The sequence below is a fragment of the Ranitomeya variabilis genome, unplaced genomic scaffold (assembly GCF_051348905.1).
Source record: "Ranitomeya variabilis isolate aRanVar5 unplaced genomic scaffold, aRanVar5.hap1 Scaffold_79, whole genome shotgun sequence".
Taxonomy (NCBI): domain Eukaryota; kingdom Metazoa; phylum Chordata; class Amphibia; order Anura; family Dendrobatidae; genus Ranitomeya; species Ranitomeya variabilis.
The window spans coordinates 244,942-270,678 of NW_027508200.1; the positions used below are offsets into that span (position 1 = coordinate 244,942).

The following is a 25,737-nucleotide window of genomic DNA, read 5'->3' on the forward strand; positions in this document are numbered from 1 at the left end:
CCCAGACACTATAGACAGCTTTGCCATCATTAGGGCGGCTGCTCTTTCTCTCCCAAAAATGGCAGTTTTCTTCACAGTCTCACCTCCCTTGTCTGAAAGTGCCCAAACGAAAAAGGAGCCTGGCCAACAGTGGTTCATCTGATCAGTCACATACCACGTGTGCACTTTATCGGACTGTGATGTCAGAGGTGACGACACAGCCAATCCTCGTTAGTATAGTGGTAAGTATCCCCGCCTGTCACGCGGGAGACCGGGGCTCGATTCCCCGACGGGGAGGCCTCTTATATTCTTGAATTTGCTACGAGAAGCTGATCGAGATGGCAAAAAATTCATATTCAGGAGCTTTTGATATTTTATTGTTTGATTGTCACTTTACTGCCACCAAAAGTCACTACATGTGTGATAAATCCATCCCCCCCAAAACGGAATGATTGCGCTCATACCTATTACCAGTTCTTTCCGTAGGGGATAAACGCCACGCCCATGGCCGGTTAGCTCAGTTGGTTAGAGCGTGGTGCTAATAACGCCAAGGTCGCGGGTTCGATCCCCGTACGGGCCAAGTACAGCTTTTTAGAGGTCCCGTGCACTCGTTTCATCCCAGGTGGGTCGATGCAGATGCTGAAGCTTGTTTCTTTTTACTCCGCATTTTGTTCATAGTGTTTTCTGTGTAGAATTGCATGCCTAACTGATTTGGAGAAGTAGCTGTTCCTATGGTGTGGTGTTATTTAAAGCCTGTAGCAAGCATATAGTATAGTCATTGCAATTGATCTCTGTGTTAAACTTGGTGCTGTGTTTATGTGCTGATGGTGGCTCTGGTGCTGTATTCATGTACTGATGATGGGTCTTGTGTTGAACTCGTATGCTGATGTAGTCATATGCTGATGGAAGTTCTGTTTCCGTAACCATGCACTGACGGCGGTTCTGGTGATGTATCAATGTAGCTGCTGCAATCTTTAACTTATTAGACTTGATATTAGGTCATGCTAGGGTCAGTATGCTGTGCTGAAAATACAGCTGTCTGAATGAGGCCATTATAGGTCAGCTGAGCAAGAGTTTGACAAAAGCTCCCAGACACTATAGACAGCTTTGCCATCATTAGGGCGGCTGCTCTTTCTCTCCCAAAAATGGCAGTTTTCTTCACAGTCTCACCTCCCTTGTCTGAAAGTGCCCAAACGAAAAAGGAGCCTGGCCAACAGTGGTTCATCTGATCAGTCACATACCACGTGTGCACTTTATCGGACTGTGATGTCAGAGGTGACGACACAGCCAATCCTCGTTAGTATAGTGGTAAGTATCCCCGCCTGTCACGCGGGAGACCGGGGTTCGATTCCCCGACGGGGAGGCCTCTTATATTCTTGAATTTGCTACGAGAAGCTGATCGAGATGGCAAAAAATTCATATTCAGGAGCTTTTGATATTTTATTGTTTGATTGTCACTTTACTGCCACCAAAAGTCACTACATGTGTGATAAATCCATCCCCCCCAAAACGGAATGATTGCGCTCATACCTATTACCAGTTCTTTCCGTAGGGGATAAACGCCACGCCCATGGCCGGTTAGCTCAGTTGGTTAGAGCGTGGTGCTAATAACGCCAAGGTCGCGGGTTCGATCCCCGTACGGGCCAAGTACAGCTTTTTAGAGGTCCCGTGCACTCGTTTCATCCCAGGTGGGTCGATGCAGATGCTGAAGCTTGTTTCTTTTTACTCCGCATTTTGTTCATAGTGTTTTCTGTGTAGAATTGCATGCCTAACTGATTTGGAGAAGTAGCTGTTCCTATGGTGTGGTGTTATTTAAAGCCTGTAGCAAGCATATAGTATAGTCATTGCAATTGATCTCTGTGTTAAACTTGGTGCTGTGTTTATGTGCTGATGGTGGCTCTGGTGCTGTATTCATGTACTGATGATGGGTCTTGTGTTGAACTCGTATGCTGATGTAGTCATATGCTGATGGAAGTTCTGTTTCCGTAACCATGCACTGACGGCGGTTCTGGTGATGTATCAATGTAGCTGCTGCAATCTTTAACTTATTAGACTTGATATTAGGTCATGCTAGGGTCAGTATGCTGTGCTGAAAATACAGCTGTCTGAATGAGGCCATTATAGGTCAGCTGAGCAAGAGTTTGACAAAAGCTCCCAGACACTATAGACAGCTTTGCCATCATTAGGGCGGCTGCTCTTTCTCTCCCAAAAATGGCAGTTTTCTTCACAGTCTCACCTCCCTTGTCTGAAAGTGCCCAAACGAAAAAGGAGCCTGGCCAACAGTGGTTCATCTGATCAGTCACATACCACGTGTGCACTTTATCGGACTGTGATGTCAGAGGTGACGACACAGCCAATCCTCGTTAGTATAGTGGTAAGTATCCCCGCCTGTCACGCGGGAGACCGGGGTTCGATTCCCCGACGGGGAGGCCTCTTATATTCTTGAATTTGCTACGAGAAGCTGATCGAGATGGCAAAAAATTCATATTCAGGAGCTTTTGATATTTTATTGTTTGATTGTCACTTTACTGCCACCAAAAGTCACTACATGTGTGATAAATCCATCCCCCCCAAAACGGAATGATTGCGCTCATACCTATTACCAGTTCTTTCCGTAGGGGATAAACGCCACGCCCATGGCCGGTTAGCTCAGTTGGTTAGAGCGTGGTGCTAATAACGCCAAGGTCGCGGGTTCGATCCCCGTACGGGCCAAGTACAGCTTTTTAGAGGTCCCGTGCACTCGTTTCATCCCAGGTGGGTCGATGCAGATGCTGAAGCTTGTTTCTTTTTACTCCGCATTTTGTTCATAGTGTTTTCTGTGTAGAATTGCATGCCTAACTGATTTGGAGAAGTAGCTGTTCCTATGGTGTGGTGTTATTTAAAGCCTGTAGCAAGCATATAGTATAGTCATTGCAATTGATCTCTGTGTTAAACTTGGTGCTGTGTTTATGTGCTGATGGTGGCTCTGGTGCTGTATTCATGTACTGATGATGGGTCTTGTGTTGAACTCGTATGCTGATGTAGTCATATGCTGATGGAAGTTCTGTTTCCGTAACCATGCACTGACGGCGGTTCTGGTGATGTATCAATGTAGCTGCTGCAATCTTTAACTTATTAGACTTGATATTAGGTCATGCTAGGGTCAGTATGCTGTGCTGAAAATACAGCTGTCTGAATCAGGCCATTATAGGTCAGCTGAGCAAGAGTTTGACAAAAGCTCCCAGACACTATAGACAGCTTTGCCATCATTAGGGCGGCTGCTCTTTCTCTCCCAAAAATGGCAGTTTTCTTCACAGTCTCACCTCCCTTGTCTGAAAGTGCCCAAACGAAAAAGGAGCCTGGCCAACAGTGGTTCATCTGATCAGTCACATACCACGTGTGCACTTTATCGGACTGTGATGTCAGAGGTGACGACACAGCCAATCCTCGTTAGTATAGTGGTAAGTATCCCCGCCTGTCACGCGGGAGACCGGGGTTCGATTCCCCGACGGGGAGGCCTCTTATATTCTTGAATTTGCTACGAGAAGCTGATCGAGATGGCAAAAAATTCATATTCAGGAGCTTTTGATATTTTATTGTTTGATTGTCACTTTACTGCCACCAAAAGTCACTACATGTGTGATAAATCCATCCCCCCCAAAACGGAATGATTGCGCTCATACCTATTACCAGTTCTTTCCGTAGGGGATAAACGCCACGCCCATGGCCGGTTAGCTCAGTTGGTTAGAGCGTGGTGCTAATAACGCCAAGGTCGCGGGTTCGATCCCCGTACGGGCCAAGTACAGCTTTTTAGAGGTCCCGTGCACTCGTTTCATCCCAGGTGGGTCGATGCAGATGCTGAAGCTTGTTTCTTTTTACTCCGCATTTTGTTCATAGTGTTTTCTGTGTAGAATTGCATGCCTAACTGATTTGGAGAAGTAGCTGTTCCTATGGTGTGGTGTTATTTAAAGCCTGTAGCAAGCATATAGTATAGTCATTGCAATTGATCTCTGTGTTAAACTTGGTGCTGTGTTTATGTGCTGATGGTGGCTCTGGTGCTGTATTCATGTACTGATGATGGGTCTTGTGTTGAACTCGTATGCTGATGTAGTCATATGCTGATGGAAGTTCTGTTTCCGTAACCATGCACTGACGGCGGTTCTGGTGATGTATCAATGTAGCTGCTGCAATCTTTAACTTATTAGACTTGATATTAGGTCATGCTAGGGTCAGTATGCTGTGCTGAAAATACAGCTGTCTGAATCAGGCCATTATAGGTCAGCTGAGCAAGAGTTTGACAAAAGCTCCCAGACACTATAGACAGCTTTGCCATCATTAGGGCGGCTGCTCTTTCTCTCCCAAAAATGGCAGTTTTCTTCACAGTCTCACCTCCCTTGTCTGAAAGTGCCCAAACGAAAAAGGAGCCTGGCCAACAGTGGTTCATCTGATCAGTCACATACCACGTGTGCACTTTATCGGACTGTGATGTCAGAGGTGACGACACAGCCAATCCTCGTTAGTATAGTGGTAAGTATCCCCGCCTGTCACGCGGGAGACCGGGGTTCGATTCCCCGACGGGGAGGCCTCTTATATTCTTGAATTTGCTACGAGAAGCTGATCGAGATGGCAAAAAATTCATATTCAGGAGCTTTTGATATTTTATTGTTTGATTGTCACTTTACTGCCACCAAAAGTCACTACATGTGTGATAAATCCATCCCCCCCAAAACGGAATGATTGCGCTCATACCTATTACCAGTTCTTTCCGTAGGGGATAAACGCCACGCCCATGGCCGGTTAGCTCAGTTGGTTAGAGCGTGGTGCTAATAACGCCAAGGTCGCGGGTTCGATCCCCGTACGGGCCAAGTACAGCTTTTTAGAGGTCCCGTGCACTCGTTTCATCCCAGGTGGGTCGATGCAGATGCTGAAGCTTGTTTCTTTTTACTCCGCATTTTGTTCATAGTGTTTTCTGTGTAGAATTGCATGCCTAACTGATTTGGAGAAGTAGCTGTTCCTATGGTGTGGTGTTATTTAAAGCCTGTAGCAAGCATATAGTATAGTCATTGCAATTGATCTCTGTGTTAAACTTGGTGCTGTGTTTATGTGCTGATGGTGGCTCTGGTGCTGTATTCATGTACTGATGATGGGTCTTGTGTTGAACTCGTATGCTGATGTAGTCATATGCTGATGGAAGTTCTGTTTCCGTAACCATGCACTGACGGCGGTTCTGGTGATGTATCAATGTAGCTGCTGCAATCTTTAACTTATTAGACTTGATATTAGGTCATGCTAGGGTCAGTATGCTGTGCTGAAAATACAGCTGTCTGAATCAGGCCATTATAGGTCAGCTGAGCAAGAGTTTGACAAAAGCTCCCAGACACTATAGACAGCTTTGCCATCATTAGGGCGGCTGCTCTTTCTCTCCCAAAAATGGCAGTTTTCTTCACAGTCTCACCTCCCTTGTCTGAAAGTGCCCAAACGAAAAAGGAGCCTGGCCAACAGTGGTTCATCTGATCAGTCACATACCACGTGTGCACTTTATCGGACTGTGATGTCAGAGGTGACGACACAGCCAATCCTCGTTAGTATAGTGGTAAGTATCCCCGCCTGTCACGCGGGAGACCGGGGCTCGATTCCCCGACGGGGAGGCCTCTTATATTCTTGAATTTGCTACGAGAAGCTGATCGAGATGGCAAAAAATTCATATTCAGGAGCTTTTGATATTTTATTGTTTGATTGTCACTTTACTGCCACCAAAAGTCACTACATGTGTGATAAATCCATCCCCCCCAAAACGGAATGATTGCGCTCATACCTATTACCAGTTCTTTCCGTAGGGGATAAACGCCACGCCCATGGCCGGTTAGCTCAGTTGGTTAGAGCGTGGTGCTAATAACGCCAAGGTCGCGGGTTCGATCCCCGTACGGGCCAAGTACAGCTTTTTAGAGGTCCCGTGCACTCGTTTCATCCCAGGTGGGTCGATGCAGATGCTGAAGCTTGTTTCTTTTTACTCCGCATTTTGTTCATAGTGTTTTCTGTGTAGAATTGCATGCCTAACTGATTTGGAGAAGTAGCTGTTCCTATGGTGTGGTGTTATTTAAAGCCTGTAGCAAGCATATAGTATAGTCATTGCAATTGATCTCTGTGTTAAACTTGGTGCTGTGTTTATGTGCTGATGGTGGCTCTGGTGCTGTATTCATGTACTGATGATGGGTCTTGTGTTGAACTCGTATGCTGATGTAGTCATATGCTGATGGAAGTTCTGTTTCCGTAACCATGCACTGACGGCGGTTCTGGTGATGTATCAATGTAGCTGCTGCAATCTTTAACTTATTAGACTTGATATTAGGTCATGCTAGGGTCAGTATGCTGTGCTGAAAATACAGCTGTCTGAATGAGGCCATTATAGGTCAGCTGAGCAAGAGTTTGACAAAAGCTCCCAGACACTATAGACAGCTTTGCCATCATTAGGGCGGCTGCTCTTTCTCTCCCAAAAATGGCAGTTTTCTTCACAGTCTCACCTCCCTTGTCTGAAAGTGCCCAAACGAAAAAGGAGCCTGGCCAACAGTGGTTCATCTGATCAGTCACATACCACGTGTGCACTTTATCGGACTGTGATGTCAGAGGTGACGACACAGCCAATCCTAGTTAGTATAGTGGTAAGTATCCCCGCCTGTCACGCGGGAGACCGGGGCTCGATTCCCCGACGGGGAGGCCTCTTATATTCTTGAATTTGCTACGAGAAGCTGATCGAGATGGCAAAAAATTCATATTCAGGAGCTTTTGATATTTTATTGTTTGATTGTCACTTTACTGCCACCAAAAGTCACTACATGTGTGATAAATCCATCCCCCCCAAAACGGAATGATTGCGCTCATACCTATTACCAGTTCTTTCCGTAAGGGATAAACGCCACGCCCATGGCCGGTTAGCTCAGTTGGTTAGAGCGTGGTGCTAATAACGCCAAGGTCGCGGGTTCGATCCCCGTACGGGCCAAGTACAGCCTTTTAGAGGTCCCGTGCACTCGTTTCATCCCAGGTGGGTCGATGCAGATGCTGAAGCTTGTTTCTTTTTACTCCGCATTTTGTTCATAGTGTTTTCTGTGTAGAATTGCATGCCTAACTGATTTGGAGAAGTAGCTGTTCCTATGGTGTGGTGTTATTTAAAGCCTGTAGCAAGCATATAGTATAGTCATTGCAATTGATCTCTGTGTTAAACTTGGTGCTGTGTTTATGTGCTGATGGTGGCTCTGGTGCTGTATTCATGTACTGATGATGGGTCTTGTGTTGAACTCGTATGCTGATGTAGTCATATGCTGATGGAAGTTCTGTTTCCGTAACCATGCACTGACGGCGGTTCTGGTGATGTATCAATGTAGCTGCTGCAATCTTTAACTTATTAGACTTGATATTAGGTCATGCTAGGGTCAGTATGCTGTGCTGAAAATACAGCTGTCTGAATGAGGCCATTATAGGTCAGCTGAGCAAGAGTTTGACAAAAGCTCCCAGACACTATAGACAGCTTTGCCATCATTAGGGCGGCTGCTCTTTCTCTCCCAAAAATGGCAGTTTTCTTCACAGTCTCACCTCCCTTGTCTGAAAGTGCCCAAACGAAAAAGGAGCCTGGCCAACAGTGGTTCATCTGATCAGTCACATACCACGTGTGCACTTTATCGGACTGTGATGTCAGAGGTGACGACACAGCCAATCCTCGTTAGTATAGTGGTAAGTATCCCCGCCTGTCACGCGGGAGACCGGGGTTCGATTCCCCGACGGGGAGGCCTCTTATATTCTTGAATTTGCTACGAGAAGCTGATCGAGATGGCAAAAAATTCATATTCAGGAGCTTTTGATATTTTATTGTTTGATTGTCACTTTACTGCCACCAAAAGTCACTACATGTGTGATAAATCCATCCCCCCCAAAACGGAATGATTGCGCTCATACCTATTACCAGTTCTTTCCGTAGGGGATAAACGCCACGCCCATGGCCGGTTAGCTCAGTTGGTTAGAGCGTGGTGCTAATAACGCCAAGGTCGCGGGTTCGATCCCCGTACGGGCCAAGTACAGCTTTTTAGAGGTCCCGTGCACTCGTTTCATCCCAGGTGGGTCGATGCAGATGCTGAAGCTTGTTTCTTTTTACTCCGCATTTTGTTCATAGTGTTTTCTGTGTAGAATTGCATGCCTAACTGATTTGGAGAAGTAGCTGTTCCTATGGTGTGGTGTTATTTAAAGCCTGTAGCAAGCATATAGTATAGTCATTGCAATTGATCTCTGTGTTAAACTTGGTGCTGTGTTTATGTGCTGATGGTGGCTCTGGTGCTGTATTCATGTACTGATGATGGGTCTTGTGTTGAACTCGTATGCTGATGTAGTCATATGCTGATGGAAGTTCTGTTTCCGTAACCATGCACTGACGGCGGTTCTGGTGATGTATCAATGTAGCTGCTGCAATCTTTAACTTATTAGACTTGATATTAGGTCATGCTAGGGTCAGTATGCTGTGCTGAAAATACAGCTGTCTGAATGAGGCCATTATAGGTCAGCTGAGCAAGAGTTTGACAAAAGCTCCCAGACACTATAGACAGCTTTGCCATCATTAGGGCGGCTGCTCTTTCTCTCCCAAAAATGGCAGTTTTCTTCACAGTCTCACCTCCCTTGTCTGAAAGTGCCCAAACGAAAAAGGAGCCTGGCCAACAGTGGTTCATCTGATCAGTCACATACCACGTGTGCACTTTATCGGACTGTGATGTCAGAGGTGACGACACAGCCAATCCTCGTTAGTATAGTGGTAAGTATCCCCGCCTGTCACGCGGGAGACCGGGGTTCGATTCCCCGACGGGGAGGCCTCTTATATTCTTGAATTTGCTACGAGAAGCTGATCGAGATGGCAAAAAATTCATATTCAGGAGCTTTTGATATTTTATTGTTTGATTGTCACTTTACTGCCACCAAAAGTCACTACATGTGTGATAAATCCATCCCCCCCAAAACGGAATGATTGCGCTCATACCTATTACCAGTTCTTTCCGTAGGGGATAAACGCCACGCCCATGGCCGGTTAGCTCAGTTGGTTAGAGCGTGGTGCTAATAACGCCAAGGTCGCGGGTTCGATCCCCGTACGGGCCAAGTACAGCTTTTTAGAGGTCCCGTGCACTCGTTTCATCCCAGGTGGGTCGATGCAGATGCTGAAGCTTGTTTCTTTTTACTCCGCATTTTGTTCATAGTGTTTTCTGTGTAGAATTGCATGCCTAACTGATTTGGAGAAGTAGCTGTTCCTATGGTGTGGTGTTATTTAAAGCCTGTAGCAAGCATATAGTATAGTCATTGCAATTGATCTCTGTGTTAAACTTGGTGCTGTGTTTATGTGCTGATGGTGGCTCTGGTGCTGTATTCATGTACTGATGATGGGTCTTGTGTTGAACTCGTATGCTGATGTAGTCATATGCTGATGGAAGTTCTGTTTCCGTAACCATGCACTGACGGCGGTTCTGGTGATGTATCAATGTAGCTGCTGCAATCTTTAACTTATTAGACTTGATATTAGGTCATGCTAGGGTCAGTATGCTGTGCTGAAAATACAGCTGTCTGAATGAGGCCATTATAGGTCAGCTGAGCAAGAGTTTGACAAAAGCTCCCAGACACTATAGACAGCTTTGCCATCATTAGGGCGGCTGCTCTTTCTCTCCCAAAAATGGCAGTTTTCTTCACAGTCTCACCTCCCTTGTCTGAAAGTGCCCAAACGAAAAAGGAGCCTGGCCAACAGTGGTTCATCTGATCAGTCACATACCACGTGTGCACTTTATCGGACTGTGATGTCAGAGGTGACGACACAGCCAATCCTCGTTAGTATAGTGGTAAGTATCCCCGCCTGTCACGCGGGAGACCGGGGCTCGATTCCCCGACGGGGAGGCCTCTTATATTCTTGAATTTGCTACGAGAAGCTGATCGAGATGGCAAAAAATTCATATTCAGGAGCTTTTGATATTTTATTGTTTGATTGTCACTTTACTGCCACCAAAAGTCACTACATGTGTGATAAATCCATCCCCCCCAAAACGGAATGATTGCGCTCATACCTATTACCAGTTCTTTCCGTAGGGGATAAACGCCACGCCCATGGCCGGTTAGCTCAGTTGGTTAGAGCGTGGTGCTAATAACGCCAAGGTCGCGGGTTCGATCCCCGTACGGGCCAAGTACAGCTTTTTAGAGGTCCCGTGCACTCGTTTCATCCCAGGTGGGTCGATGCAGATGCTGAAGCTTGTTTCTTTTTACTCCGCATTTTGTTCATAGTGTTTTCTGTGTAGAATTGCATGCCTAACTGATTTGGAGAAGTACCTGTTCCTATGGTGTGGTGTTATTTAAAGCCTGTAGCAAGCATATAGTATAGTCATTGCAATTGATCTCTGTGTTAAACTTGGTGCTGTGTTTATGTGCTGATGGTGGCTCTGGTGCTGTATTCATGTACTGATGATGGGTCTTGTGTTGAACTCGTATGCTGATGTAGTCATATGCTGATGGAAGTTCTGTTTCCGTAACCATGCACTGACGGCGGTTCTGGTGATGTATCAATGTAGCTGCTGCAATCTTTAACTTATTAGACTTGATATTAGGTCATGCTAGGGTCAGTATGCTGTGCTGAAAATACAGCTGTCTGAATGAGGCCATTATAGGTCAGCTGAGCAAGAGTTTGACAAAAGCTCCCAGACACTATAGACAGCTTTGCCATCATTAGGGCGGCTGCTCTTTCTCTCCCAAAAATGGCAGTTTTCTTCACAGTCTCACCTCCCTTGTCTGAAAGTGCCCAAACGAAAAAGGAGCCTGGCCAACAGTGGTTCATCTGATCAGTCACATACCACGTGTGCACTTTATCGGACTGTGATGTCAGAGGTGACGACACAGCCAATCCTCGTTAGTATAGTGGTAAGTATCCCCGCCTGTCACGCGGGAGACCGGGGCTCGATTCCCCGACGGGGAGGCCTCTTATATTCTTGAATTTGCTACGAGAAGCTGATCGAGATGGCAAAAAATTCATATTCAGGAGCTTTTGATATTTTATTGTTTGATTGTCACTTTACTGCCACCAAAAGTCACTACATGTGTGATAAATCCATCCCCCCCAAAACGGAATGATTGCGCTCATACCTATTACCAGTTCTTTCCGTAGGGGATAAACACCACGCCCATGGCCGGTTAGCTCAGTTGGTTAGAGCGTGGTGCTAATAACGCCAAGGTCGCGGGTTCGATCCCCGTACGGGCCAAGTACAGCTTTTTAGAGGTCCCGTGCACTCGTTTCATCCCAGGTGGGTCGATGCAGATGCTGAAGCTTGTTTCTTTTTACTCCGCATTTTGTTCATAGTGTTTTCTGTGTAGAATTGCATGCCTAACTGATTTGGAGAAGTAGCTGTTCCTATGGTGTGGTGTTATTTAAAGCCTGTAGCAAGCATATAGTATAGTCATTGCAATTGATCTCTGTGTTAAACTTGGTGCTGTGTTTATGTGCTGATGGTGGCTCTGGTGCTGTATTCATGTACTGATGATGGGTCTTGTGTTGAACTCGTATGCTGATGTAGTCATATGCTGATGGAAGTTCTGTTTCCGTAACCATGCACTGACGGCGGTTCTGGTGATGTATCAATGTAGCTGCTGCAATCTTTAACTTATTAGACTTGATATTAGGTCATGCTAGGGTCAGTATGCTGTGCTGAAAATACAGCTGTCTGAATGAGGCCATTATAGGTCAGCTGAGCAAGAGTTTGACAAAAGCTCCCAGACACTATAGACAGCTTTGCCATCATTAGGGCGGCTGCTCTTTCTCTCCCAAAAATGGCAGTTTTCTTCACAGTCTCACCTCCCTTGTCTGAAAGTGCCCAAACGAAAAAGGAGCCTGGCCAACAGTGGTTCATCTGATCAGTCACAATCCACGTGTGCACTTTATCGGACTGTGATGTCAGAGGTGACGACACAGCCAATCCTCGTTAGTATAGTGGTAAGTATCCCCGCCTGTCACGCGGGAGACCGGGGTTCGATTCCCCGACGGGGAGGCCTCTTATATTCTTGAATTTGCTACGAGAAGCTGATCGAGATGGCAAAAAATTCATATTCAGGAGCTTTTGATATTTTATTGTTTGATTGTCACTTTACTGCCACCAAAAGTCACTACATGTGTGATAAATCCATCCCCCCCAAAACGGAATGATTGCGCTCATACCTATTACCAGTTCTTTCCGTAGGGGATAAACGCCACGCCCATGGCCGGTTAGCTCAGTTGGTTAGAGCGTGGTGCTAATAACGCCAAGGTCGCGGGTTCGATCCCCGTACGGGCCAAGTACAGCTTTTTAGAGGTCCCGTGCACTCGTTTCATCCCAGGTGGGTCGATGCAGATGCTGAAGCTTGTTTCTTTTTACTCCGCATTTTGTTCATAGTGTTTTCTGTGTAGAATTGCATGCCTAACTGATTTGGAGAAGTAGCTGTTCCTATGGTGTGGTGTTATTTAAAGCCTGTAGCAAGCATATAGTATAGTCATTGCAATTGATCTCTGTGTTAAACTTGGTGCTGTGTTTATGTGCTGATGGTGGCTCTGGTGCTGTATTCATGTACTGATGATGGGTCTTGTGTTGAACTCGTATGCTGATGTAGTCATATGCTGATGGAAGTTCTGTTTCCGTAACCATGCACTGACGGCGGTTCTGGTGATGTATCAATGTAGCTGCTGCAATCTTTAACTTATTAGACTTGATATTAGGTCATGCTAGGGTCAGTATGCTGTGCTGAAAATACAGCTGTCTGAATGAGGCCATTATAGGTCAGCTGAGCAAGAGTTTGACAAAAGCTCCCAGACACTATAGACAGCTTTGCCATCATTAGGGCGGCTGCTCTTTCTCTCCCAAAAATGGCAGTTTTCTTCACAGTCTCACCTCCCTTGTCTGAAAGTGCCCAAACGAAAAAGGAGCCTGGCCAACAGTGGTTCATCTGATCAGTCACATACCACGTGTGCACTTTATCGGACTGTGATGTCAGAGGTGACGACACAGCCAATCCTCGTTAGTATAGTGGTAAGTATCCCTGCCTGTCACGCGGGAGACCGGGGTTCGATTCCCCGACGGGGAGGCCTCTTATATTCTTGAATTTGCTACGAGAAGCTGATCGAGATGGCAAAAAATTCATATTCAGGAGCTTTTGATATTTTATTGTTTGATTGTCACTTTACTGCCACCAAAAGTCACTACATGTGTGATAAATCCATCCCCCCCAAAACGGAATGATTGCGCTCATACCTATTACCAGTTCTTTCCGTAGGGGATAAACGCCACGCCCATGGCCGGTTAGCTCAGTTGGTTAGAGCGTGGTGCTAATAACGCCAAGGTCGCGGGTTCGATCCCCGTACGGGCCAAGTACAGCTTTTTAGAGGTCCCGTGCACTCGTTTCATCCCAGGTGGGTCGATGCAGATGCTGAAGCTTGTTTCTTTTTACTCCGCATTTTGTTCATAGTGTTTTCTGTGTAGAATTGCATGCCTAACTGATTTGGAGAAGTAGCTGTTCCTATGGTGTGGTGTTATTTAAAGCCTGTAGCAAGCATATAGTATAGTCATTGCAATTGATCTCTGTGTTAAACTTGGTGCTGTGTTTATGTGCTGATGGTGGCTCTGGTGCTGTATTCATGTACTGATGATGGGTCTTGTGTTGAACTCGTATGCTGATGTAGTCATATGCTGATGGAAGTTCTGTTTCCGTAACCATGCACTGACGGCGGTTCTGGTGATGTATCAATGTAGCTGCTGCAATCTTTAACTTATTAGACTTGATATTAGGTCATGCTAGGGTCAGTATGCTGTGCTGAAAATACAGCTGTCTGAATGAGGCCATTATAGGTCAGCTGAGCAAGAGTTTGACAAAAGCTCCCAGACACTATAGACAGCTTTGCCATCATTAGGGCGGCTGCTCTTTCTCTCCCAAAAATGGCAGTTTTCTTCACAGTCTCACCTCCCTTGTCTGAAAGTGCCCAAACGAAAAAGGAGCCTGGCCAACAGTGGTTCATCTGATCAGTCACATACCACGTGTGCACTTTATCGGACTGTGATGTCAGAGGTGACGACACAGCCAATCCTCGTTAGTATAGTGGTAAGTATCCCCGCCTGTCACGCGGGAGACCGGGGTTCGATTCCCCGACGGGGAGGCCTCTTATATTCTTGAATTTGCTACGAGAAGCTGATCGAGATGGCAAAAAATTCATATTCAGGAGCTTTTGATATTTTATTGTTTGATTGTCACTTTACTGCCACCAAAAGTCACTACATGTGTGATAAATCCATCCCCCCCAAAACGGAATGATTGCGCTCATACCTATTACCAGTTCTTTCCGTAGGGGATAAACGCCACGTCCATGGCCGGTTAGCTCAGTTGGTTAGAGCGTGGTGCTAATAACGCCAAGGTCGCGGGTTCGATCCCCGTACGGGCCAAGTACAGCTTTTTAGAGGTCCCGTGCACTCGTTTCATCCCAGGTGGGTCGATGCAGATGCTGAAGCTTGTTTCTTTTTACTCCGCATTTTGTTCATAGTGTTTTCTGTGTAGAATTGCATGCCTAACTGATTTGGAGAAGTAGCTGTTCCTATGGTGTGGTGTTATTTAAAGCCTGTAGCAAGCATATAGTATAGTCATTGCAATTGATCTCTGTGTTAAACTTGGTGCTGTGTTTATGTGCTGATGGTGGCTCTGGTGCTGTATTCATGTACTGATGATGGGTCTTGTGTTGAACTCGTATGCTGATGTAGTCATATGCTGATGGAAGTTCTGTTTCCGTAACCATGCACTGACGGCGGTTCTGGTGATGTATCAATGTAGCTGCTGCAATCTTTAACTTATTAGACTTGATATTAGGTCATGCTAGGGTCAGTATGCTGTGCTGAAAATACAGCTGTCTGAATGAGGCCATTATAGGTCAGCTGAGCAAGAGTTTGACAAAAGCTCCCAGACACTATAGACAGCTTTGCCATCATTAGGGCGGCTGCTCTTTCTCTCCCAAAAATGGCAGTTTTCTTCACAGTCTCACCTCCCTTGTCTGAAAGTGCCCAAACGAAAAAGGAGCCTGGCCAACAGTGGTTCATCTGATCAGTCACATACCACGTGTGCACTTTATCGGACTGTGATGTCAGAGGTGACGACACAGCCAATCCTCGTTAGTATAGTGGTAAGTATCCCCGCCTGTCACGCGGGAGACCGGGGTTCGATTCCCCGACGGGGAGGCCTCTTATATTCTTGAATTTGCTACGAGAAGCTGATCGAGATGGCAAAAAATTCATATTCAGGAGCTTTTGATATTTTATTGTTTGATTGTCACTTTACTGCCACCAAAAGTCACTACATGTGTGATAAATCCATCCCCCCCAAAACGGAATGATTGCGCTCATACCTATTACCAGTTCTTTCCGTAGGGGATAAACGCCACGCCCATGGCCGGTTAGCTCAGTTGGTTAGAGCGTGGTGCTAATAACGCCAAGGTCGCGGGTTCGATCCCCGTACGGGCCAAGTACAGCTTTTTAGAGGTCCCGTGCACTCGTTTCATCCCAGGTGGGTCGATGCAGATGCTGAAGCTTGTTTCTTTTTACTCCGCATTTTGTTCATAGTGTTTTCTGTGTAGAATTGCATGCCTAACTGATTTGGAGAAGTAGCTGTTCCTATGGTGTGGTGTTATTTAAAGCCTGTAGCAAGCATATAGTATAGTCATTGCAATTGATCTCTGTGTTAAACTTGGTGCTGTGTTTATGTGCTGATGGTGGCTCTGGTGCTGTATTCATGTACTGATGATGGGTCTTGTGTTGAACTCGTATGCTGATGTAGTCATATGCTGATGGAAGTTCTGTTTCCGTAACCATGCACTGACGGCGGTTCTGGTGATGTATCAATGTAGCTGCTGCAATCTTTAACTTATTAGACTTGATATTAGGTCATGCTAGGGTCAGTATGCTGTGCTGAAAATACAGCTGTCTGAATGAGGCCATTATAGGTCAGCTGAGCAAGAGTTTGACAAAAGCTCCCAGACACTATAGACAGCTTTGCCATCATTAGGGCGGCTGCTCTTTCTCTCCCAAAAATGGCAGTTTTCTTCACAGTCTCACCTCCCTTGTCTGAAAGTGCCCAAACGAAAAAGGAGCCTGGCCAACAGTGGTTCATCTGATCAGTCACATACCACGTGTGCACTTTATCGGACTGTGATGTCAGAGGTGACGACACAGCCAATCCTCGTTAGTATAGTGGTAAGTATCCCTGCCTGTCACGCGGGAGACCGGGGTTCGATTCCCCGACGGGGAGGCCTCTTATATTCTTGAATTTGCTACGAGAAGCTGATCGAGATGGCAAAAAATTCATATTCAGGAGCTTTTGATATTTTATTGTTTGATTGTCACTTTACTGCCACCAAAAGTCACTACATGTGTGATAAATCCATCCCCCCCAAAACGGAATGATTGCGCTCATACCTATTACCAGTTCTTTCCGTAGGGGATAAACGCCACGCCCATGGCCGGTTAGCTCAGTTGGTTAGAGCGTGGTGCTAATAACGCCAAGGTCGCGGGTTCGATCCCCGTACGGGCCAAGTACAGCTTTTTAGAGGTCCCGTGCACTCGTTTCATCCCAGGTGGGTCGATGCAGATGCTGAAGCTTGTTTCTTTTTACTCCGCATTTTGTTCATAGTGTTTTCTGTGTAGAATTGCATGCCTAACTGATTTGGAGAAGTAGCTGTTCCTATGGTGTGGTGTTATTTAAAGCCTGTAGCAAGCATATAGTATAGTCATTGCAATTGATCTCTGTGTTAAACTTGGTGCTGTGTTTATGTGCTGATGGTGGCTCTGGTGCTGTATTCATGTACTGATGATGGGTCTTGTGTTGAACTCGTATGCTGATGTAGTCATATGCTGATGGAAGTTCTGTTTCCGTAACCATGCACTGACGGCGGTTCTGGTGATGTATCAATGTAGCTGCTGCAATCTTTAACTTATTAGACTTGATATTAGGTCATGCTAGGGTCAGTATGCTGTGCTGAAAATACAGCTGTCTGAATGAGGCCATTATAGGTCAGCTGAGCAAGAGTTTGACAAAAGCTCCCAGACACTATAGACAGCTTTGCCATCATTAGGGCGGCTGCTCTTTCTCTCCCAAAAATGGCAGTTTTCTTCACAGTCTCACCTCCCTTGTCTGAAAGTGCCCAAACGAAAAAGGAGCCTGGCCAACAGTGGTTCATCTGATCAGTCACATACCACGTGTGCACTTTATCGGACTGTGATGTCAGAGGTGACTACACAGCCAATCCTCGTTAGTATAGTGGTAAGTATCCCCGCCTGTCACGCGGGAGACCGGGGTTCGATTCCCCGACGGGGAGGCCTCTTATATTCTTGAATTTGCTACGAGAAGCTGATCGAGATGGCAAAAAATTCATATTCAGGAGCTTTTGATATTTTATTGTTTGATTGTCACTTTACTGCCACCAAAAGTCACTACATGTGTGATAAATCCATCCCCCCCAAAACGGAATGATTGCGCTCATACCTATTACCAGTTCTTTCCGTAGGGGATAAACGCCACGCCCATGGCCGGTTAGCTCAGTTGGTTAGAGCGTGGTGCTAATAACGCCAAGGTCGCGGGTTCGATCCCCGTACGGGCCAAGTACAGCTTTTTAGAGGTCCCGTGCACTCGTTTCATCCCAGGTGGGTCGATGCAGATGCTGAAGCTTGTTTCTTTTTACTCCGCATTTTGTTCATAGTGTTTTCTGTGTAGAATTGCATGCCTAACTGATTTGGAGAAGTAGCTGTTCCTATGGTGTGGTGTTATTTAAAGCCTGTAGCAAGCATATAGTATAGTCATTGCAATTGATCTCTGTGTTAAACTTGGTGCTGTGTTTATGTGCTGATGGTGGCTCTGGTGCTGTATTCATGTACTGATGATGGGTCTTGTGTTGAACTCGTATGCTGATGTAGTCATATGCTGATGGAAGTTCTGTTTCCGTAACCATGCACTGACGGCGGTTCTGGTGATGTATCAATGTAGCTGCTGCAATCTTTAACTTATTAGACTTGATATTAGGTCATGCTAGGGTCAGTATGCTGTGCTGAAAATACAGCTGTCTGAATGAGGCCATTATAGGTCAGCTGAGCAAGAGTTTGACAAAAGCTCCCAGACACTATAGACAGCTTTGCCATCATTAGGGCGGCTGCTCTTTCTCTCCCAAAAATGGCAGTTTTCTTCACAGTCTCACCTCCCTTGTCTGAAAGTGCCCAAACGAAAAAGGAGCCTGGCCAACAGTGGTTCATCTGATCAGTCACATACCACGTGTGCACTTTATCGGACTGTGATGTCAGAGGTGACGACACAGCCAATCCTCGTTAGTATAGTGGTAAGTATCCCTGCCTGTCACGCGGGAGACCGGGGTTCGATTCCCCGACGGGGAGGCCTCTTATATTCTTGAATTTGCTACGAGAAGCTGATCGAGATGGCAAAAAATTCATATTCAGGAGCTTTTGATATTTTATTGTTTGATTGTCACTTTACTGCCACCAAAAGTCACTACATGTGTGATAAATCCATCCCCCCCAAAACGGAATGATTGCGCTCATACCTATTACCAGTTCTTTCCGTAGGGGATAAACGCCACGCCCATGGCCGGTTAGCTCAGTTGGTTAGAGCGTGGTGCTAATAACGCCAAGGTCGCGGGTTCGATCCCCGTACGGGCCAAGTACAGCTTTTTAGAGGTCCCGTGCACTCGTTTCATCCCAGGTGGGTCGATGCAGATGCTGAAGCTTGTTTCTTTTTACTCCGCATTTTGTTCATAGTGTTTTCTGTGTAGAATTGCATGCCTAACTGATTTGGAGAAGTAGCTGTTCCTATGGTGTGGTGTTATTTAAAGCCTGTAGCAAGCATATAGTATAGTCATTGCAATTGATCTCTGTGTTAAACTTGGTGCTGTGTTTATGTGCTGATGGTGGCTCTGGTGCTGTATTCATGTACTGATGATGGGTCTTGTGTTGAACTCGTATGCTGATGTAGTCATATGCTGATGGAAGTTCTGTTTCCGTAACCATGCACTGACGGCGGTTCTGGTGATGTATCAATGTAGCTGCTGCAATCTTTAACTTATTAGACTTGATATTAGGTCATGCTAGGGTCAGTATGCTGTGCTGAAAATACAGCTGTCTGAATGAGGCCATTATAGGTCAGCTGAGCAAGAGTTTGACAAAAGCTCCCAGACACTATAGACAGCTTTGCCATCATTAGGGCGGCTGCTCTTTCTCTCCCAAAAATGGCAGTTTTCTTCACAGTCTCACCTCCCTTGTCTGAAAGTGCCCAAACGAAAAAGGAGCCTGGCCAACAGTGGTTCATCTGATCAGTCACATACCACGTGTGCACTTTATCGGACTGTGATGTCAGAGGTGACGACACAGCCAATCCTCGTTAGTATAGTGGTAAGTATCCCCGCCTGTCACGCGGGAGACCGGGGTTCGATTCCCCGACGGGGAGGCCTCTTATATTCTTGAATTTGCTACGAGAAGCTGATCGAGATGGCAAAAAATTCATATTCAGGAGCTTTTGATATTTTATTGTTTGATTGTCACTTTACTGCCACCAAAAGTCACTACATGTGTGATAAATCCATCCCCCCCAAAACGGAATGATTGCGCTCATACCTATTACCAGTTCTTTCCGTAGGGGATAAACGCCACGCCCATGGCCGGTTAGCTCAGTTGGTTAGAGCGTGGTGCTAATAACGCCAAGGTCGCGGGTTCGATCCCCGTACGGGCCAAGTACAGCTTTTTAGAGGTCCCGTGCACTCGTTTCATCCCAGGTGGGTCGATGCAGATGCTGAAGCTTGTTTCTTTTTACTCCGCATTTTGTTCATAGTGTTTTCTGTGTAGAATTGCATGCCTAACTGATTTGGAGAAGTAGCTGTTCCTATGGTGTGGTGTTATTTAAAGCCTGTAGCAAGCATATAGTATAGTCATTGCAATTGATCTCTGTGTTAAACTTGGTGCTGTGTTTATGTGCTGATGGTGGCTCTGGTGCTGTATTCATGTACTGATGATGGGTCTTGTGTTGAACTCGTATGCTGATGTAGTCATATGCTGATGGAAGTTCTGTTTCCGTAACCATGCACTGACGGCGGTTCTGGTGATGTATCAATGTAGCTGCTGCAATCTTTAACTTATTAGACTTGATATTAGGTCATGCTAGGGTCAGTATGCTGTGCTGAAAATACAGCTGTCTGAATGAGGCCATTATAGGTCAGCTGAGCAAGAGTTTGACAAAAGCTCCCAGACACTATAGACAGCTTTGCCATCATTAGGGCGGCTGCTCTTTCTCTCCCAAAAATGGCAGTTTTCTTCACAGTCTCACCTCCCTTGTCTGAAAGTGCCCAAACGAAAAAGGAGCCTGGCCAACAGTGGTTCATCTGATCAGTCACATACCACGTGTGCACTTTATCGGACTGTGATGTCAGAGGTGACGACACAGCCAATCCTCGTTAGTATAGTGGTAAGTATCCCCGCCTGTCACGCGGGAGACCGGGGTTCGATTCCCCGACGGGGAGGCCTCTTATATTCTTGAATTTGCTACGAGAAGCTGATCGAGATGGCAAAAAATTCATATTCAGGAGCTTTTGATATTTTATTGTTTGATTGTCACTTTACTGCCACCAAAAGTCACTACATGTGTGATAAATCCATCCCCCCCAAAACGGAATGATTGCGCTCATACCTATTACCAGTTCTTTCCGTAGGGGATAAACGCCACGCCCATGGCCGGTTAGCTCAGTTGGTTAGAGCGTGGTGCTAATAACGCCAAGGTCGCGGGTTCGATCCCCGTACGGGCCAAGTACAGCTTTTTAGAGGTCCCGTGCACTCGTTTCATCCCAGGTGGGTCGATGCAGATGCTGAAGCTTGTTTCTTTTTACTCCGCATTTTGTTCATAGTGTTTTCTGTGTAGAATTGCATGCCTAACTGATTTGGAGAAGTAGCTGTTCCTATGGTGTGGTGTTATTTAAAGCCTGTAGCAAGCATATAGTATAGTCATTGCAATTGATCTCTGTGTTAAACTTGGTGCTGTGTTTATGTGCTGATGGTGGCTCTGGTGCTGTATTCATGTACTGATGATGGGTCTTGTGTTGAACTCGTATGCTGATGTAGTCATATGCTGATGGAAGTTCTGTTTCCGTAACCATGCACTGACGGCGGTTCTGGTGATGTATCAATGTAGCTGCTGCAATCTTTAACTTATTAGACTTGATATTAGGTCATGCTAGGGTCAGTATGCTGTGCTGAAAATACAGCTGTCTGAATGAGGCCATTATAGGTCAGCTGAGCAAGAGTTTGACAAAAGCTCCCAGACACTATAGACAGCTTTGCCATCATTAGGGCGGCTGCTCTTTCTCTCCCAAAAATGGCAGTTTTCTTCACAGTCTCACCTCCCTTGTCTGAAAGTGCCCAAACGAAAAAGGAGCCTGGCCAACAGTGGTTCATCTGATCAGTCACATACCACGTGTGCACTTTATCGGACTGTGATGTCAGAGGTGACGACACAGCCAATCCTCGTTAGTATAGTGGTAAGTATCCCCGCCTGTCACGCGGGAGACCGGGGTTCGATTCCCCGACGGGGAGGCCTCTTATATTCTTGAATTTGCTACGAGAAGCTGATCGAGATGGCAAAAAATTCATATTCAGGAGCTTTTGATATTTTATTGTTTGATTGTCACTTTACTGCCACCAAAAGTCACTACATGTGTGATAAATCCATCCCCCCCAAAACGGAATGATTGCGCTCATACCTATTACCAGTTCTTTCCGTAGGGGATAAACGCCACGCCCATGGCCGGTTAGCTCAGTTGGTTAGAGCGTGGTGCTAATAACGCCAAGGTCGCGGGTTCGATCCCCGTACGGGCCAAGTACAGCTTTTTAGAGGTCCCGTGCACTCGTTTCATCCCAGGTGGGTCGATGCAGATGCTGAAGCTTGTTTCTTTTTACTCCGCATTTTGTTCATAGTGTTTTCTGTGTAGAATTGCATGCCTAACTGATTTGGAGAAGTAGCTGTTCCTATGGTGTGGTGTTATTTAAAGCCTGTAGCAAGCATATAGTATAGTCATTGCAATTGATCTCTGTGTTAAACTTGGTGCTGTGTTTATGTGCTGATGGTGGCTCTGGTGCTGTATTCATGTACTGATGATGGGTCTTGTGTTGAACTCGTATGCTGATGTAGTCATATGCTGATGGAAGTTCTGTTTCCGTAACCATGCACTGACGGCGGTTCTGGTGATGTATCAATGTAGCTGCTGCAATCTTTAACTTATTAGACTTGATATTAGGTCATGCTAGGGTCAGTATGCTGTGCTGAAAATACAGCTGTCTGAATGAGGCCATTATAGGTCAGCTGAGCAAGAGTTTGACAAAAGCTCTCAGACACTATAGACAGCTTTGCCATCATTAGGGCGGCTGCTCTTTCTCTCCCAAAAATGGCAGTTTTCTTCACAGTCTCACCTCCCTTGTCTGAAAGTGCCCAAACGAAAAAGGAGCCTGGCCAACAGTGGTTCATCTGATCAGTCACATACCACGTGTGCACTTTATCGGACTGTGATGTCAGAGGTGACGACACAGCCAATCCTCGTTAGTATAGTGGTAAGTATCCCTGCCTGTCACGCGGGAGACCGGGGTTCGATTCCCCGACGGGGAGGCCTCTTATATTCTTGAATTTGCTACGAGAAGCTGATCGAGATGGCAAAAAATTCATATTCAGGAGCTTTTGATATTTTATTGTTTGATTGTCACTTTACTGCCACCAAAAGTCACTACATGTGTGATAAATCCATCCCCCCCAAAACGGAATGATTGCGCTCATACCTATTACCAGTTCTTTCCGTAGGGGATAAACGCCACGCCCATGGCCGGTTAGCTCAGTTGGTTAGAGCGTGGTGCTAATAACGCCAAGGTCGCGGGTTCGATCCCCGTACGGGCCAAGTACAGCTTTTTAGAGGTCCCGTGCACTCGTTTCATCCCAGGTGGGTCGATGCAGATGCTGAAGCTTGTTTCTTTTTACTCCGCATTTTGTTCATAGTGTTTTCTGTGTAGAATTGCATGCCTAACTGATTTGGAGAAGTAGCTGTTCCTATGGTGTGGTGTTATTTAAAGCCTGTAGCAAGCATATAGTATAGTCATTGCAATTGATCTCTGTGTTAAACTTGGTGCTGTGTTTATGTGCTGATGGTGGCTCTGGTGCTGTATTCATGTACTGATGATGGGTCTTGTGTTGAACTCGTATGCTGATGTAGTCATATGCTGATGGAAGTTCTGTTTCCGTAACCATGCACTGACGGCGGTTCTGGTGATGTATCAATGTAGCTGCTGCAATCTTTAACTTATTAGACTTGATATTAGGTCATGCTAGGGTCAGTATGCTGTGCTGAAAATACAGCTGTCTGAATGAGGCCATTATAGGTCAGCTGAGCAAGAGTTTGACAAAAGCTCCCAGACACTATAGACAGCTTTGCCATCATTAGGGCGGCTGCTCTTTCTCTCCCAAAAATGGCAGTTTTCTTCACAGTCTCACCTCCCTTGTCTGAAAGTGCCCAAACGAAAAAGGAGCCTGGCCAACAGTGGTTCATCTGATCAGTCACATACCACGTGTGCACTTTATCGGACTGTGATGTCAGAGGTGACGACACAGCCAATCCTCGTTAGTATAGTGGTAAGTATCCCCGCCTGTCACGCGGGAGACCGGGGTTCGATTCCCCGACGGGGAGGCCTCTTATATTCTTGAATTTGCTACGAGAAGCTGATCGAGATGGCAAAAAATTCATATTCAGGAGCTTTTGATATTTTATTGTTTGATTGTCACTTTACTGCCACCAAAAGTCACTACATGTGTGATAAATCCATCCCCCCCAAAACGGAATGATTGCGCTCATACCTATTACCAGTTCTTTCCGTAGGGGATAAACGCCACGCCCATGGCCGGTTAGCTCAGTTGGTTAGAGCGTGGTGCTAATAACGCCAAGGTCGCGGGTTCGATCCCCGTACGGGCCAAGTACAGCTTTTTAGAGGTCCCGTGCACTCGTTTCATCCCAGGTGGGTCGATGCAGATGCGGAAGCTTGTTTCTTTTTACTCCGCATTTTGTTCATAGTGTTTTCTGTGTAGAATTGCATGCCTAACTGATTTGGAGAAGTAGCTGTTCCTATGGTGTGGTGTTATTTAAAGCCTGTAGCAAGCATATAGTATAGTCATTGCAATTGATCTCTGTGTTAAACTTGGTGCTGTGTTTATGTGCTGATGGTGGCTCTGGTGCTGTATTCATGTACTGATGATGGGTCTTGTGTTGAACTCGTATGCTGATGTAGTCATATGCTGATGGAAGTTCTGTTTCCGTAACCATGCACTGACGGCGGTTCTGGTGATGTATCAATGTAGCTGCTGCAATCTTTAACTTATTAGACTTGATATTAGGTCATGCTAGGGTCAGTATGCTGTGCTGAAAATACAGCTGTCTGAATGAGGCCATTATAGGTCAGCTGAGCAAGAGTTTGACAAAAGCTCCCAGACACTATAGACAGCTTTGCCATCATTAGGGCGGCTGCTCTTTCTCTCCCAAAAATGGCAGTTTTCTTCACAGTCTCACCTCCCTTGTCTGAAAGTGCCCAAACGAAAAAGGAGCCTGGCCAACAGTGGTTCATCTGATCAGTCACATACCACGTGTGCACTTTATCGGACTGTGATGTCAGAGGTGACGACACAGCCAATCCTCGTTAGTATAGTGGTAAGTATCCCCGCCTGTCACGCGGGAGACCGGGGTTCGATTCCCCGACGGGGAGGCCTCTTATATTCTTGAATTTGCTACGAGAAGCTGATCGAGATGGCAAAAAATTCATATTCAGGAGCTTTTGATATTTTATTGTTTGATTGTCACTTTACTGCCACCAAAAGTCACTACATGTGTGATAAATCCATCCCCCCCAAAACGGAATGATTGCGCTCATACCTATTACCAGTTCTTTCCGTAGGGGATAAACGCCACGCCCATGGCCGGTTAGCTCAGTTGGTTAGAGCGTGGTGCTAATAACGCCAAGGTCGCGGGTTCGATCCCCGTACGGGCCAAGTACAGCTTTTTAGAGGTCCCGTGCACTCGTTTCATCCCAGGTGGGTCGATGCAGATGCTGAAGCTTGTTTCTTTTTACTCCGCATTTTGTTCATAGTGTTTTCTGTGTAGAATTGCATGCCTAACTGATTTGGAGAAGTAGCTGTTCCTATGGTGTGGTGTTATTTAAAGCCTGTAGCAAGCATATAGTATAGTCATTGCAATTGATCTCTGTGTTAAACTTGGTGCTGTGTTTATGTGCTGATGGTGGCTCTGGTGCTGTATTCATGTACTGATGATGGGTCTTGTGTTGAACTCGTATGCTGATGTAGTCATATGCTGATGGAAGTTCTGTTTCCGTAACCATGCACTGACGGCGGTTCTGGTGATGTATCAATGTAGCTGCTGCAATCTTTAACTTATTAGACTTGATATTAGGTCATGCTAGGGTCAGTATGCTGTGCTGAAAATACAGCTGTCTGAATGAGGCCATTATAGGTCAGCTGAGCAAGAGTTTGACAAAAGCTCCCAGACACTATAGACAGCTTTGCCATCATTAGGGCGGCTGCTCTTTCTCTCCCAAAAATGGCAGTTTTCTTCACAGTCTCACCTCCCTTGTCTGAAAGTGCCCAAACGAAAAAGGAGCCTGGCCAACAGTGGTTCATCTGATCAGTCACATA

General features: G+C 46.0%; 21 non-coding genes across 21 annotated transcripts; all 21 read left to right on the forward strand.

The window, feature by feature from the left end:
• Positions 1–1,270: 1,270 nt before the first annotated feature.
• TRNAD-GUC (transfer RNA aspartic acid (anticodon GUC)) lies at positions 1,271–1,342 on the forward strand. The gene has a single exon. It is a non-coding gene; the product is annotated as a tRNA-Asp (tRNA).
• Positions 1,343–2,336: 994 nt separating this feature from the next.
• Positions 2,337–2,408, forward strand: TRNAD-GUC (transfer RNA aspartic acid (anticodon GUC)). Its single transcript has one exon. It is a non-coding gene; the product is annotated as a tRNA-Asp (tRNA).
• Positions 2,409–3,402: 994 nt separating this feature from the next.
• On the forward strand, positions 3,403–3,474 carry TRNAD-GUC (transfer RNA aspartic acid (anticodon GUC)). Its single transcript has one exon. It is a non-coding gene; the product is annotated as a tRNA-Asp (tRNA).
• Positions 3,475–4,468: 994 nt separating this feature from the next.
• Positions 4,469–4,540, forward strand: TRNAD-GUC (transfer RNA aspartic acid (anticodon GUC)). Its single transcript has one exon. It is a non-coding gene; the product is annotated as a tRNA-Asp (tRNA).
• A 3,126-nt stretch (positions 4,541–7,666) lies between these two features.
• On the forward strand, positions 7,667–7,738 carry TRNAD-GUC (transfer RNA aspartic acid (anticodon GUC)). The gene has a single exon. It is a non-coding gene; the product is annotated as a tRNA-Asp (tRNA).
• A 994-nt stretch (positions 7,739–8,732) lies between these two features.
• Positions 8,733–8,804, forward strand: TRNAD-GUC (transfer RNA aspartic acid (anticodon GUC)). Its single transcript has one exon. It is a non-coding gene; the product is annotated as a tRNA-Asp (tRNA).
• Positions 8,805–11,930: 3,126 nt separating this feature from the next.
• Positions 11,931–12,002, forward strand: TRNAD-GUC (transfer RNA aspartic acid (anticodon GUC)). The gene has a single exon. It is a non-coding gene; the product is annotated as a tRNA-Asp (tRNA).
• Positions 12,003–14,062: 2,060 nt separating this feature from the next.
• Positions 14,063–14,134, forward strand: TRNAD-GUC (transfer RNA aspartic acid (anticodon GUC)). The gene has a single exon. It is a non-coding gene; the product is annotated as a tRNA-Asp (tRNA).
• A 994-nt stretch (positions 14,135–15,128) lies between these two features.
• Positions 15,129–15,200, forward strand: TRNAD-GUC (transfer RNA aspartic acid (anticodon GUC)). Its single transcript has one exon. It is a non-coding gene; the product is annotated as a tRNA-Asp (tRNA).
• Positions 15,201–17,260: 2,060 nt separating this feature from the next.
• TRNAD-GUC (transfer RNA aspartic acid (anticodon GUC)) lies at positions 17,261–17,332 on the forward strand. The gene has a single exon. It is a non-coding gene; the product is annotated as a tRNA-Asp (tRNA).
• Positions 17,333–19,392: 2,060 nt separating this feature from the next.
• Positions 19,393–19,464, forward strand: TRNAD-GUC (transfer RNA aspartic acid (anticodon GUC)). Its single transcript has one exon. It is a non-coding gene; the product is annotated as a tRNA-Asp (tRNA).
• Positions 19,465–19,673: 209 nt separating this feature from the next.
• Positions 19,674–19,747, forward strand: TRNAI-AAU (transfer RNA isoleucine (anticodon AAU)). Its single transcript has one exon. It is a non-coding gene; the product is annotated as a tRNA-Ile (tRNA).
• Positions 19,748–20,458: 711 nt separating this feature from the next.
• Positions 20,459–20,530, forward strand: TRNAD-GUC (transfer RNA aspartic acid (anticodon GUC)). Its single transcript has one exon. It is a non-coding gene; the product is annotated as a tRNA-Asp (tRNA).
• A 209-nt stretch (positions 20,531–20,739) lies between these two features.
• Positions 20,740–20,813, forward strand: TRNAI-AAU (transfer RNA isoleucine (anticodon AAU)). The gene has a single exon. It is a non-coding gene; the product is annotated as a tRNA-Ile (tRNA).
• Positions 20,814–21,524: 711 nt separating this feature from the next.
• TRNAD-GUC (transfer RNA aspartic acid (anticodon GUC)) lies at positions 21,525–21,596 on the forward strand. The gene has a single exon. It is a non-coding gene; the product is annotated as a tRNA-Asp (tRNA).
• Positions 21,597–21,805: 209 nt separating this feature from the next.
• TRNAI-AAU (transfer RNA isoleucine (anticodon AAU)) lies at positions 21,806–21,879 on the forward strand. The gene has a single exon. It is a non-coding gene; the product is annotated as a tRNA-Ile (tRNA).
• Positions 21,880–22,871: 992 nt separating this feature from the next.
• TRNAI-AAU (transfer RNA isoleucine (anticodon AAU)) lies at positions 22,872–22,945 on the forward strand. Its single transcript has one exon. It is a non-coding gene; the product is annotated as a tRNA-Ile (tRNA).
• A 711-nt stretch (positions 22,946–23,656) lies between these two features.
• On the forward strand, positions 23,657–23,728 carry TRNAD-GUC (transfer RNA aspartic acid (anticodon GUC)). Its single transcript has one exon. It is a non-coding gene; the product is annotated as a tRNA-Asp (tRNA).
• Positions 23,729–23,937: 209 nt separating this feature from the next.
• TRNAI-AAU (transfer RNA isoleucine (anticodon AAU)) lies at positions 23,938–24,011 on the forward strand. Its single transcript has one exon. It is a non-coding gene; the product is annotated as a tRNA-Ile (tRNA).
• Positions 24,012–24,722: 711 nt separating this feature from the next.
• Positions 24,723–24,794, forward strand: TRNAD-GUC (transfer RNA aspartic acid (anticodon GUC)). The gene has a single exon. It is a non-coding gene; the product is annotated as a tRNA-Asp (tRNA).
• A 209-nt stretch (positions 24,795–25,003) lies between these two features.
• On the forward strand, positions 25,004–25,077 carry TRNAI-AAU (transfer RNA isoleucine (anticodon AAU)). Its single transcript has one exon. It is a non-coding gene; the product is annotated as a tRNA-Ile (tRNA).
• The last annotated feature ends 660 nt before the right edge of the window (positions 25,078–25,737 follow it).